Source organism: Gouania willdenowi, chromosome 9 (assembly GCF_900634775.1).
Source record: "Gouania willdenowi chromosome 9, fGouWil2.1, whole genome shotgun sequence".
NCBI classification, from domain to species: Eukaryota; Metazoa; Chordata; class Actinopteri; order Blenniiformes; family Gobiesocidae; genus Gouania; species Gouania willdenowi.
The window spans coordinates 18841863-18854725 of NC_041052.1; the positions used below are offsets into that span (position 1 = coordinate 18841863).

Here is a 12863-nt window from a genome sequence, read left to right on the forward strand (position 1 = left end):
TTTTTTTTTTTTAACTATCTGCAGTTTATCTCCAAAATGACAGGTGTTTCATGCAGAATAAAGCACAGATGCAAAACCTAAGCTGACACATAACTCTGATGGTAAAATAAAAAAATCACAGCCAAGATGAGTGCAACCAGATGAATGGAAGCATCCATGCAGCAACAGATACTGTAAATTTATGCTTGTTTGCATAGAGGGGGAAACATTGCAGGGATAGAGGCCACTAACTTATGTGCTGGACAGCATGGATGCAGAAAAAAAAGATATGCTCCAAAAAGTTTGCATGACTGATTGTGACTATGTGAGTGTGCATGAGCTCTTGTGAGAGCATGGCTAAGCCAGAGCTCCAGTGTATCTCTCCAGAGTGCTAAAGTAGGCCAACCCAATCTATCTCAGGGAGGAGCAGAATAACTGTTGTTGTGTTTTCTTTTGACAGTAGAGGTGATAACGTCCCTCGTTATGCAAATGAGCATCCCATTATTTAAGCTCAGTGCAATGCAGGGGAGCTGTCAGTGCCATCACATTAAAAAAAAAAAAAAAAAAAAAAAAAAAAAAAAAAAAATCTTCCATCTACCCTGCCTTTTTTCTCTACTTTCCCCTTCTTCTCTCTTCTTTCCTTTCTGAACAAGATTTCCGGCACCTGGCAGCACAAGCATCAGACATTGATGTGGAAGACGACACCGCTTCACCAAAAGACATGTCAGTCTCAGTCTCTCTCTCGATCACTCTCTATCGCTCTTTTCTCAAACACCCTTGCTCTTTTCCTCACTCTCTCATTTCTTTTTCGCACACTCCCGCACACATACCTGCACATTATAATTCACTCCTTCCATGTTTTTAATCTTTCTCTAACCTGAATCTATGTATTTGTTGAGTAACACATGCAAGGAAACACTAGATGGATCTGAACCCCTGAGGTGAGTGCAGCGCGCTACTGTCTACTTGACCTTTTTGTGTTAGAGAGTAGGAAAATGATAATGAAACATTGTAAGAGAGTCATCTAGACATACTGCAGCTCTCACTGACTGAGGCTCTAAGTTGGAAAACATACTAGTGGAAATGCATGTTGGGTACAAGATGCACTTTTGGAATCAACATCAAAAAAGTTGTTTGGAAGACCAAACAATGACAAGTTAATTTATAACATTTCTAAAGATTTAACATGTACAGTACAATTCTTTATGGACTTCCATCACGCAAACACTCAGAACAAAGCAAGACAATTTAATCCCAGCAACGATGAAACACTGAACAAAAACTTCCCGAGAGGATGGCTTTGGATACACCCACTATTAGATATGAACACAAATGCGACATTTGGCAGTTAGGACAACAGCAGAGACACACCATCATAAGAATAACAAGATCTAAAATAACTCGATGACACTTCTAAAAAGGCTATCCAAAACATTTTAGCATTGCTCTGTGCAAACACACCCATCCATAGACAGAAAAACAAAGCGCTGCCCCCTGGAAGAACACAAAAAAAGGATGTTGTCAAACAAACTGGGATTACAAGACAACACTGAGGCGCTTGGCACTAGACAGCCAGACAAGGATATCAATCAAGCCAATGTACCTCAATCATTGGATGACAGCACCAGACCCTCCCAATCTTTGTACTATACCCCGCCCGGGCACAGTTCCAAACAAGGAGGCGTTTACCTCTATGATCACTGCCTCCTGGCCTCTACCTTGTTCCTTAGTCCACTGAGTAAATCTGAACCTCTCAATGTCAACACTCGCTGGGGCAACACCTTAGGCCTTACGTAATATTAACACTCAGATTAAGCCTGTGTCCTGAACATTTAATCCCTGCTTTTGGCTGCCAGCACCAGCCAACACTCCCTGAGGTGAGGCTCTGCTGCTGCTTAGCTCCGTGTTTCTGCCCCCACCACCCACCCACCCATCACTTTTTCTCTCTCTCCTCATCTCCCCTCTATCCTGCCACCAAACCAAATCCTCCCCCCCACTTTTCCTCACACTCGCCCCCGTCCCATATGATTGCCAGGCAGCTCCTGGATAAGGAGTGAGTGCCTACCTCTTCACCGGGCTCCTTTCACTCTCTTGTAGAAGAGAGAGCATCAGTTAATTTAAGAGATTACAGCTGAATTTTAAAAAAAATCCAATCTAGCCTGAACATGACGCCAAGCTGGTGAAAAGGGAGATGTGCAAACCATGTGCGATGTAGCAAAAATGGTCGATTGGACCGACAGTGTTGTCATCAACTAGAATGTTTTACATTTTGAGAGTCCTGCTCTTAAGGGGACATATAGGGTGACAAAATAATAATGGCAGAAAACAAATAAAGATATAGAAATTAAGATTTAAGAAAGAACTAACAAGCATACTACATTAGGCTAAACTACTAATGCAGGGGTAGAGAAATGGGCTGAGGTGGTACAACTCTTAGGTCAACCACTGCTCTAACATCAAGCCAACAGCTATTATGTTTGTTTTTTTCAGCTTTGAGTTGGACAGGTGACAATAAAAGATATGAAGTAATGTGAAAGGACAACAGGAATGGACTACAGACAGGGAATCGGAGAGAAGCATAAAGAAGAGTCTTTTGAACAGGCACCAGGCCTCTCCAGGGGGAGGGGATGAGCTCTACCCACGACCCTCCCATCTGTTAGGCAGACGGATGGAGAGGGAGCAAGCGAACGAAAGAGAGAAGGAGAGAGAGAGGGAAATAGTGAGATAGGGAGATAAAGGTTGAGGAAGGAAAGGAGAGATGGAGAGGGAGCAGCGATTCAGCACATAGATCTAATGAGCATTTTTCTCTGAGTCTCAGAAGTGTAGCTGAGAGGACAATGAGAACATATACACTCAGAGCACCACAAGGCTTGATTCTAGGTCGCCTCCCTCCCAAGTGTTTAGTCACTAAAAACTAATATACATCACATGGCGCTTTTTCTTATTCTAATAGACGTCTGTGGGGTGTTTTTGCTTTGTTATCAGGGGGCACACATTGTGCACAACTCCTTAAAAATGAAGGTGCAGCAAAATGGGAAGTTTCCTTTGACTTTTAATTCCTTTTAAATTACATTTACAAAGTTCTGTTTGTAAGTGAGGTGAGAGGATATGGAAAAAAGTTGACGATCATACATTTTTAAAAATATAGTTTGCATAACATTGCAAGAGTAAATGGAAAAACCAAAACCAGGTTGCCCAAACTTATGTATGCCATGCCAAATTCTGCTGATGGGTATTTCCTCCAAGTTTACTCTACGGGTGAAGTGGAGATGGTGCATTATTGGGACCCTAAGCTTACCAGACAGCTTGATCGCTTCAACATGGCACATCAGCAACACATTTGGTAATAGCATGGACTTGAGCATAGAAACTGATTAACAACAAACTGCAGCGTGTTGTGTTTTTCTCTCTCTCACCCTGCTAGGACACATGGTTGGGGGATTCAAGTATCTAATATTACAGTGCACTAAAAGAAACCTTTTTAGGATGTGTATAGTACATTTATTAGAAAAAAAACCTTTTCCTTGGTAAACATACCCTGCTTTCCCTAAAGTAAATGATGAAAAATGCATGAATGTTACTTGGTTGTTTGTGCATTTGATTTGAAAATAGTGGCGTGCAGCACTTTATCCTCTGTAAGGGTGAATAGAGATATACCAGAAGGAATAATACGACGGGTGGGATCAAGAAAAGAAGCTCAGTTGATGGCCCGGTACGATGGGGACAGAAAATTGTGTATCAGGTCTCATTGTGTCTCTAATATCATTACAGGCAGTGACTCCTCCATGTGGCATGCCACACTCCCCATCTGTCAGAGCGAGATAGGCAGGGTGACAAATGGCTATCACTGCTACTTTCCTCAACCCCCTCCACCCACGCCCTCCCCACTCCAGTGTCTCTGTATCTTTTTTGAATGTATAGTGTAAGAACACTGACCTAAACCTGGGTGGCAGCCCACACGTAGGTGGGCCCTCTGCAGTGCTGAATTGCAGAAGATATTAGGGCTAATTTAACATGTTAGCGGCTAAAGAGATTAGCAACATGTACATCAGGGGATTAGCGCGATAACGGTGGATCATCTCATAATGTGTTCATTCCTTTTTTTTTTTTTTATTCCAGCGAGCATTCTGGCTAAACTTGAATTTAAGAAGTTGCAGTATATATGAGTGTGTTTGTCTCAATGTGTGTGTGTATGTGTGAGTTCTTGTGTGTGTTGGAGAATATGTCTTCACTTGTCTCTCTTCATTAGATCATGCTTAAGCTAGATCATTAGTGAGACGGAGAAAGTTTCACATGTAGGTTATTTTGAATCTCCATGAGCCTTAGAATGAAGACACCTGCCTATTGATGAAGAAGGAAGTGAGCTGATAGCCTGGGTTTGGCACAAGTTTTTTACACTCTGCCAAGCACTCATAAGTGTGATTGACACTACAGAACAAAGCGTACAACTATAGACAGCTGCTTAGAGGCTACAACTCTGCTTTCATTTTAATACCTGTCTGAATCTTAAAAAACCTCAACTTTAGATTGTATTGAATGCAACACCAATAGAATTCTGTTACTACTGTTTGCTGCAACAGCTCCGGTCCATGATCCTAAAGGCCAAAGAGACAGGAAACACACACATACACAACAGAGGAAGGACGTGACATCGGCAGACACAGACAATCAAAGGTGCTAAAGGTGTTTCCTTCCCTAAATCACTTAGTTCAAACAGCATGCATTGGAAAACACAACTCAATGGCTACTTTCCCCGTTATGAACAAGCAAAATAGTTTGCGACATGAAATCTTTCTTGCTTCCTATTTTTATTTCTGGCCTAAAATGATTAGTTCTGGTCATCTGAGATACCTTGAATCAATACACACAGATACTGTAGATAGGGGGCATTTTTTTCTCAAAGGTAAAACCCTTTTTTATAAATCAAGAGGCCTCTGTTTAGTGTTAATTTAGTGTTGTTACCTCCGCCAAAGAGGTAATATTTTCACCAGCGTTTATTTATTTGTTTGTCTTTTAGCAGTCTTACATTGAAAATACCTTACACAAATGAAGATCTGGTTACATTTTGGAGGGCATCCGGATCAATGCTCTGATTAACATCTTGGATCAGAGTAAACTGATCTTTATGGAATTTGACTCACTTATGTTGGGTTGGTTTCTTATAAACCCCACAGAGTTTCATCCACGTCAGATCTGGATTGCACATTTCATTGTGATTTTTCAAATCAATGGGGTTGCCAATACATTTGGACCTACCGTATTGTTATTAATGTGAATAGACATTTCCTACAAGCCTTTAAAGTGTAATGGTACCATGATCACTTTCACTGATCCAGATAACTGCCAATATCTGACAAAGAGGATATTTGGCACTTGGCGGAGGTTTGTGCTCTCTGAGTGCTCTTGTTGTTTAGTGTTGTTTCAAAATCAATAAAGAAAGACACTTCACTCATAGCCTGCATCAGCATGGTCTTATTTATATATATATATTTCTAATCAAACTCAATTGCCATCAGTTCTTGTGATTGTAATAATTAATCTCTGGTGTAAAAGATATTTAATATGGCCAAAAATGTTGTAACTTTTGGTGTCAGATAGACATAATGTGTATCGAGATAGATGAATACAAGGGTCTGCCCTTCGTTTGGGCAGCTGTATGTTTCACTCAGCACCAGCAAACATGAGCCGTCTGCATTCAGAGCTGCAATGAAGACAGGTACCTATCCGTCAGAGCCAGTATGGAGACAGGTGAGAACTGTTATTTCCATAACCTAGTGCCGAGTACCCCAAAGACAATATGATTTTACACATCAACTCACCTCCTTTTGAAAGGAGGCCAAAGCTGTGGAGCTGCAGCAGCTGCTGGGCCAAAGGTAAGGTACACAGAAGGCCATTTGAAGCTACATGAACTGGGATACAGAGACAGAGTAGCTGTGGAGGTCTAACACAAGATATTTCTTTTCAATTTATCATCAAGTTTTTTTTTTGCCTTGTGGCTGCGACATATAGTCATGAATGATGGATGAATAAACCTATGCTTCAACTGACCAGATACGTAGCCATGTGTCGAGCTTGAAAACGTGTTAGAAAAAGACAACAGGAGACGAAAAAGCAGAAGCTACGATGAGCACCGGAAAGGCTAGAATGAATCACCCATGAGTACATGCAGTCTTTCCAATGGCACAGACGAAAATATGGGCAATGGATGAAATCACGTATAAAGATAGATTCGGCAGATAAAAAAATGATAGACATCGTATAAAATCCAACAAGAACAATAGTGGAGGGGATAATAACCAGATGTGCAGAAATGATTATAGATAGGGAAATGGCGTTGATTACACACCCACGTTTGATGTTAAAAACAAATAACTAGACGTTTCATTTCAATCACCATGACTACAGTTTCTTTCACTTCCTCTTGTCTTTCCCCACTGCCATGTAGCGACACATTCAGGGTAAACCACTGTTTAAACCAAACATGTTGGCCTTTGTGCTGCTTGACCCAGGTGCAACCAAAGGCTGAAACTGAAAGTGTGGTGGTAAAAAGAAGTTATCACATGCACGCTAATGGATAAAAGTCTACTCTCTGATAAAAAAAAAAAATATGTTTACAAATCAAGCAAAGACCTAATGAGAGATGGGCTGATGCACTGAAACACAAAGTCTTCAATGAGTATACCCAGCCCCCACAGGAACAGCCGGGAGTCATGTCACTAAGAAGGCAAAGCACTGACATATTCACCCAATTATGTACTCTGCCGAGTATGACAATGTATCAGGAGGTTAGCAGTGGAGAGAGGGTGGGGGTAGGGGGGTGACGAGCAGAGCAGAAAGTGTGTGTACACCGTATGTATGTATGAAAGTTTAAAACTAAAGCTTTGGGCCTTTTGCTGCATTGTTATGGACTAGCTATATCACAGTTTTATTGTTATTATGGTTCTAGAGGAGTTCCTATTCAATAAAAACAAAATTAGCTAAATATTTACCAACAATAAAAGCTTTAATTCAGATGGCATCACAATATTTATATTAAAAAAAGGATTAATCATTTTTATTGCTGGAATAATTGAAAGCTCACCTTTAGCGTTAAGAAAAGAGACATTTCAAATAATCTCCAATGATGTAAATTTTATTCAGACTGAACTCAGCTGAGGTTAGAGCCGATATAATCAAATCATACATGTCAATGACTATTTTTCAACCTGATATTGGATGATATTAGATGTACGAAAATACCAACAGACAGATTAGATGTGATTAATGCGGAAGGGCACATGAGCCATCTTACGTCCGCAAATCCAATCAGCTAACTTCCTATTGGATCACTTAGAGGCTTGTCCCGCCTTCCACGCAACTAAAGATTTCACCCCATGTGAACATAATATTTTTGTTTTTATTACCGGTAGTTGAAAAAAAAAATCAATATATTCTGACATCGTATTTGTTCATGTGTATTTTGTTTTTTTTTAATGAGTCGGTCATTGTCATTTAAAAAACTGATGGATATTTTAAGTCAACAAACTTACTACAGGTACAGTATAGTAAATTCCAAGTATCCTCAGTCCTCTATGTATCAACAGCAGACATCATAGTTAGCCCATCCACTGATGATTTCATCACTCCCCCACCCTTTACTCTTTCTCTTTGCCACAGAGTTCTAATCACCCTAATTAAAACCTTTGTTCATTTAGAAATCTCTGATGACAATTTGTTTCACTCTACCCTACAGCAATGGTGGCTATGAGGAAAGGAGAATTAAATTTGATCTTGTGACAGCAATTATTAAAAGCTCCCCCCTGGCCTCATTTAGGACCCGTAGGCGCTTGATAACATGGCTAACCCTGACCCAACCGCGAGGTGAAGGGTGCACTTTTCTTAACCCGCTTTATTTTGTTTACTTCCTCTTTTTTTTTTTTTTTTTTTTTTTTAATATATTTACATTTATTAGGCTTACTGCAAGTGTATGTAGGCTGGAGGGGAACTCTCCAGATTTGCATAGCTATGATGGGAAGAGTTAGAGAAGTTGATATCCATTTTTGTTATGGTTAAAACCAAGTCAGCAAAATGAGACCGGCAAATTTAGGAGGAAGCTGTCAAATTTACTATTTTGTTGCAATGCTACAAATATGGGAAGGGAAAAAATATATAAATGACAAGCACCTGAGTTTAGGAGCATACTTATTTGTAATGCTCTTTGTTGTTGTGATGCGTCAATATATTTTAGCACCCTTGCTAACTGCCTTGGTTCTGCTTTGCATCTATGCATATTTTGTGTGTCTAATTTGCAGAGTAGTAGAAGGTTGCACACTTCAACAAGGATGTCCTTCACAGAGTCGACCTTCGCTCGGGTTTTTTTTTCCTTCCTCTGGTCCCTGCGCTCTGCTAGGAAACCAAGTAACCTAGATCACAGTGCGGGGAAGGAACTGGATTATGAGAGAGAGAGAGATGAAGAAAGAGGTAGAAAAAGAAAATGAAACAGCAGCGAAGATCTAAACATGCATCGGCCACATTTCAACACGTCATCATGCATGGGAAAATTAAAAGGATATGGAAAAAGTATTTCAACACTGATGTCATGCTAGGGTTTTTTTTTTCCCTTTTTGGCTACTGCAGGCTTATTTTTCCTGATTGTTTGTTAGCACTCTTGATGCTAAGCATCATTAAACAAAGATTGTTCCACTGTTAGAGTTTGTTTTAGCAAGGCGCTTTAATGTTTCCAGGCACTGTCTCTCCACCGCAGACACACACACACGCGCTCAGTGTACACACACATTGTCTGCCCTACATCAACAATTTATTTTACTAATAAGGCTTGTTTTAGGTCAATTTTTTTTTTTGTTCTTTTCTACATAAAAAAAAAGAAGCACACAGAAAAATGTGACCGAGTGTCACAGTCCCCAAAGGAAAATTAGTGGTTGGGTGTGAGAGGCAAAAGGTTGTATAGAGTGTGAAGGGCGTGTAACAGCATACGGTACCTACAGATCAGCCTGTGTTCAGGGGAGTGGCCCCTCCAAGCCTCAGCGAGGCCAGACCCAGACCAAGCCTCTCATTAGTCATCGGCTGGCTGCCGCGCTCCTTTTTGGAGTGGTTAAAGGGGGAACTGGTGAGGGTCTGGCAGTTCCACTGTACTCCACTCCCAGCACCATCACAACCCAACCTCATCAAAGTGAGCGCTCGTAATTTGTCACAGAAAGCAGCCAATTAACATATGTTAAAGGAGGAGGGAGGACGAGGAAAAGGGATGCGAGGAGGAGAGGGTGAGTGAAAAAAAAAAAAGATAGCGTGTGATTAAAGAGTCTGCACAGCTGCACAACATCAAGATGGCAAAGAGAGAGGTTTGAAAGAGACCTCAGACCCAGTAATCTGATAAAGCTTACTGTTACTTAACCTCCATGAGCCCAAGCGGGAGAAGGAGAAAGTGGGAGAGCTAAATAATAGAAACAAACAAATATTAAATTACTTCTGTAAAGCTACGAGCTTTGGCAGAGTGCTTCTACTCTCAATGTGTGGCTGCAGTGAGGGCTGCTGTGTTACACACAAATCATTCCTCCTGCCAAATACTACGACTGTTTGACCGGCCACTATTTTTAGCCCTCAACTATCAATTGTATTCTTTCAAATCAGACACACGATCCAAAACAATGTCTAATCTCTAACTTTACTTTAGCAATCTCTCTCTCACGCTCAAGGATTTGAACTTTTTTTTTTTTTTTTATGAAACAAAGATTTTGGTTTAATTTGATTTGTTTTTATGAGACAAGTTGCTTACATTCTGACTTGTTTATTTGCTTTCAAATTCTTGTGTCTCGTGGTTGGTATTTAACTTGCAGCATGTGGTTATTTATGCATGCATGCATGTGACTGTATGGCTGTTTGTCTGCGTGTGCCAGCGCATGCATTTATATGTCTGCTATTGTCGATGTTGTTGTAGTAGCAACATTGTCTGAAGTGTGTTGTGTGATATTTTGCCTTGTTGTTGGATACGGTGGCAGGCTGAATGCATTAGTGGTGCACGGCGATGCCGCGCGGTGTTTTGTCATCTCTCAGCCACCTCTGCCTTGTCTCTCTGCAGTCACTGATCACACCGTTGACAAGCACATTTTGGGTCTTCGTCTTTATCCGTCTGTCGCTACGTTGGCTGCAAGTTTTTTTTAAGCAAAGAAAACAGGAACGGATTTGTCTGATTTTAGGAATGTACGTTTTGGGTGCTGGGGAAAACCCTTTAACAAACAGAATACTGATGAGAAAATGGACACTCAAAAGCCCTTACACAATCACTCCATCAGTCAATATGGTGGCTTGAGTTAACTCGGCAAGCATGTTTATGTGAAGAATTCAAACTTAATGGAATAAAACATACAGACAATTAGATGCTGGGTTTCTATAACAGATTTTCGCAAAATAAAAGCGATATTTCTAAATGTTGACAAAGTATAAGTATATAGGGTTTCCATTGAAGGCTGTTCTGGGCAGGAGCCTTGCAACTCCTGTGAAATTTCATCCCGCGAGACTTCGCCGCAGGAAGATGGACGCTCCAAACCTCCTTATAAAACTGCGTATTCACGTCTAATGTGGCAGTAATCTTTTTCAAGTATAATATTAAGAAATGTCCCGGTCTCCTCTTTTGTTTATACATACCGCACCATGTTTTCTCGGAGAGAAGTGGTCACGTGACCAGGTACCTCATGTTCTGTGACGTGTATTTGCGAAAAAAAAAAATAAAGTGTTTCAATAGCGCTTTTGCGACACATTTCAATATTGAAACGACTGAAATTCCTTCTTATTTGTGTATTTTGTTTTTTTCAAATTACAGGTGTTTTTACCAGTTCTTTTTGCACTATTTAGATTTTGCACATTTCCAAAGGTAACAGAAATGCAGCTAGTGATAACTTTCAAAAACCAGGGTGTTACCATTGAGGTGTGACCCCAAAACCTTTTTAATCAACTACCTTCCCGTAAAGAATCAGTCTTACTTTAGGACTATATTTAAGAGACAAGTTCCTAAATGGAAAGGTGCAGCAGTGAATTAGGAAGGCGAAGAAGTCCCAAGGGGCAACAGCAACTAGCAATCACTTCTCAAGGCCCAATGCTTTCTAGACTTCGACCTCCCATCATACACTTTTCTAGCTGGCGGTTCAGTGGAGGACTCGGCTGCCTGGAGTCTCCCCTCATTCACACACACACATGCACACACTTCCCACCCCTCCACTCAAATCCCTCTGCTGCGAGCACAGCTGCACCGTTCACATAACCTCGCCTGCCCCCCCTACCCACCACCACCCTTACATCCCCCCCCTTGTAATGATAGCAGACTACGTCCCATCCACAAGGCAACAGCTTTTTCCACTTCATGTACGTGCACACTAACTTAGTTCGCTCACACACACAAGCGCAACGAACATAGGCGCAGGCGAGCGGGCACAACATATTCAGTTTTCCCACTTTTGGTTCTTTCCCTTCATTTTTCCCGTCATATCACTCAATTTCTTTGCCCTCTACTCGCTCTGCGAAAAATCCCCCAAACCTATGACCCGTGGAAAGCCTGAGAACTCACACACACCAACTCTCACACACACACACACACACACACACAGGCTCTTAGAAACAGACTCACATGTTACTCTTAATCAAAGCTTTCACCTAGAATACAGTTTGTTTTTTTTTCTTGCTGTGCAATAAGTGACCTGTATCACAGCAGCGAGTGAGACTGGGCTGACGATAAGAAAGCGACTTTATATACAGATGTACCTGTGAACACCACATATGCTCAATGTATCTTTCCGCTTTACTGGAAGTGCCACATTGACTTTATTTCTGCTCTGTATGCCTGTATGTATGAGTCTGTGTATGTGTACGTGTGTAAGCAGTGGAGGAGGGCAGCTATGGGTTTCTGCTGCATCTAGTATGCATTATCCCAAATAAACAACTCATTACACGTGTACTTAACCAAGGGGAACCGGCGAGAGGAGGAAGCTAATCCCCGCTATCCTTCCCAGCGTTTCCGATACGGCTACAGGAAAAAGGAGAGCCCAAGAAGATATATAGGCTTCCCAAAGCAGGAGGAGGAAGAATGAGAGGAAGGCAAAATAGGAGAAAGAAGAAAGAAAACCTATGAGCTAACTTTGAACAAGTGCTTTTCTTACTCGTGGTCTCTCTTCCCACTCTCTTTCCCTCTCCAACGACCCTCATGCCTTCTCTCCTTCCTTTTCCCAGTGGATTTTGCAGTGCTCTTCCTGGTTTTTTCGGCCATCTTTCAGAACTGGGTCATCGACAGAATGTGCAGCAGCATTTTGAAGAACACGGGAGGGAAAAATCACATGTTCTTACCATGAGAGGAAACCAAAGTTGCTTATCATATTAAGCTGTCAAAAGCACGTTTCCCTTCACAAAGAAATGAAAGAGGGAGGACCATTTGAAAATAAAACTCTATATTTTCTCATTACATATGCAAAGAGTACACTGAGGATGATAAGATTTCCTCTGCTTTCTTTCTGCCCTCCTCATAACATGATTGTGGTGGCTCCTATTATGATGGAATGACATGCAATGGTGAACATTATCTTAGGCTTGGGGATGACATTTGCATTTAGCAAAATTACAGATGAAAAAGCATCTTAGGGTGATAACAAGGCTTCAAAACCAAACAATTAGATCATATGATTGAGAAGCACAACGGCCGGTGAGGGATAACAAGATTAGCTGAAAAGACCGTTATCCTTCCACATAATTGCAACATAAAGAAATGTGTTTGACCCTGCATAATCTCAGCCTTTCAAGAGGAGAATGACTAATCCATCAGAAAAATTACTCTCAATTACTTCCTGTGCTGAAAAAAAAAAGTGGCAATAGGAAAACAGGAGCAGCAGTGGGATAAATCAGTT

General features: G+C 41.1%; 1 protein-coding gene across 13 annotated transcripts in view; it reads right to left on the reverse strand.

Annotated features, from left to right (window-relative positions):
- The window catches only part of mef2cb (myocyte enhancer factor 2cb), a 75516-nt gene that overhangs the window by 41225 nt on the left and 21428 nt on the right, over positions 1–12863 (reverse strand). The window lies entirely within an intron of this gene.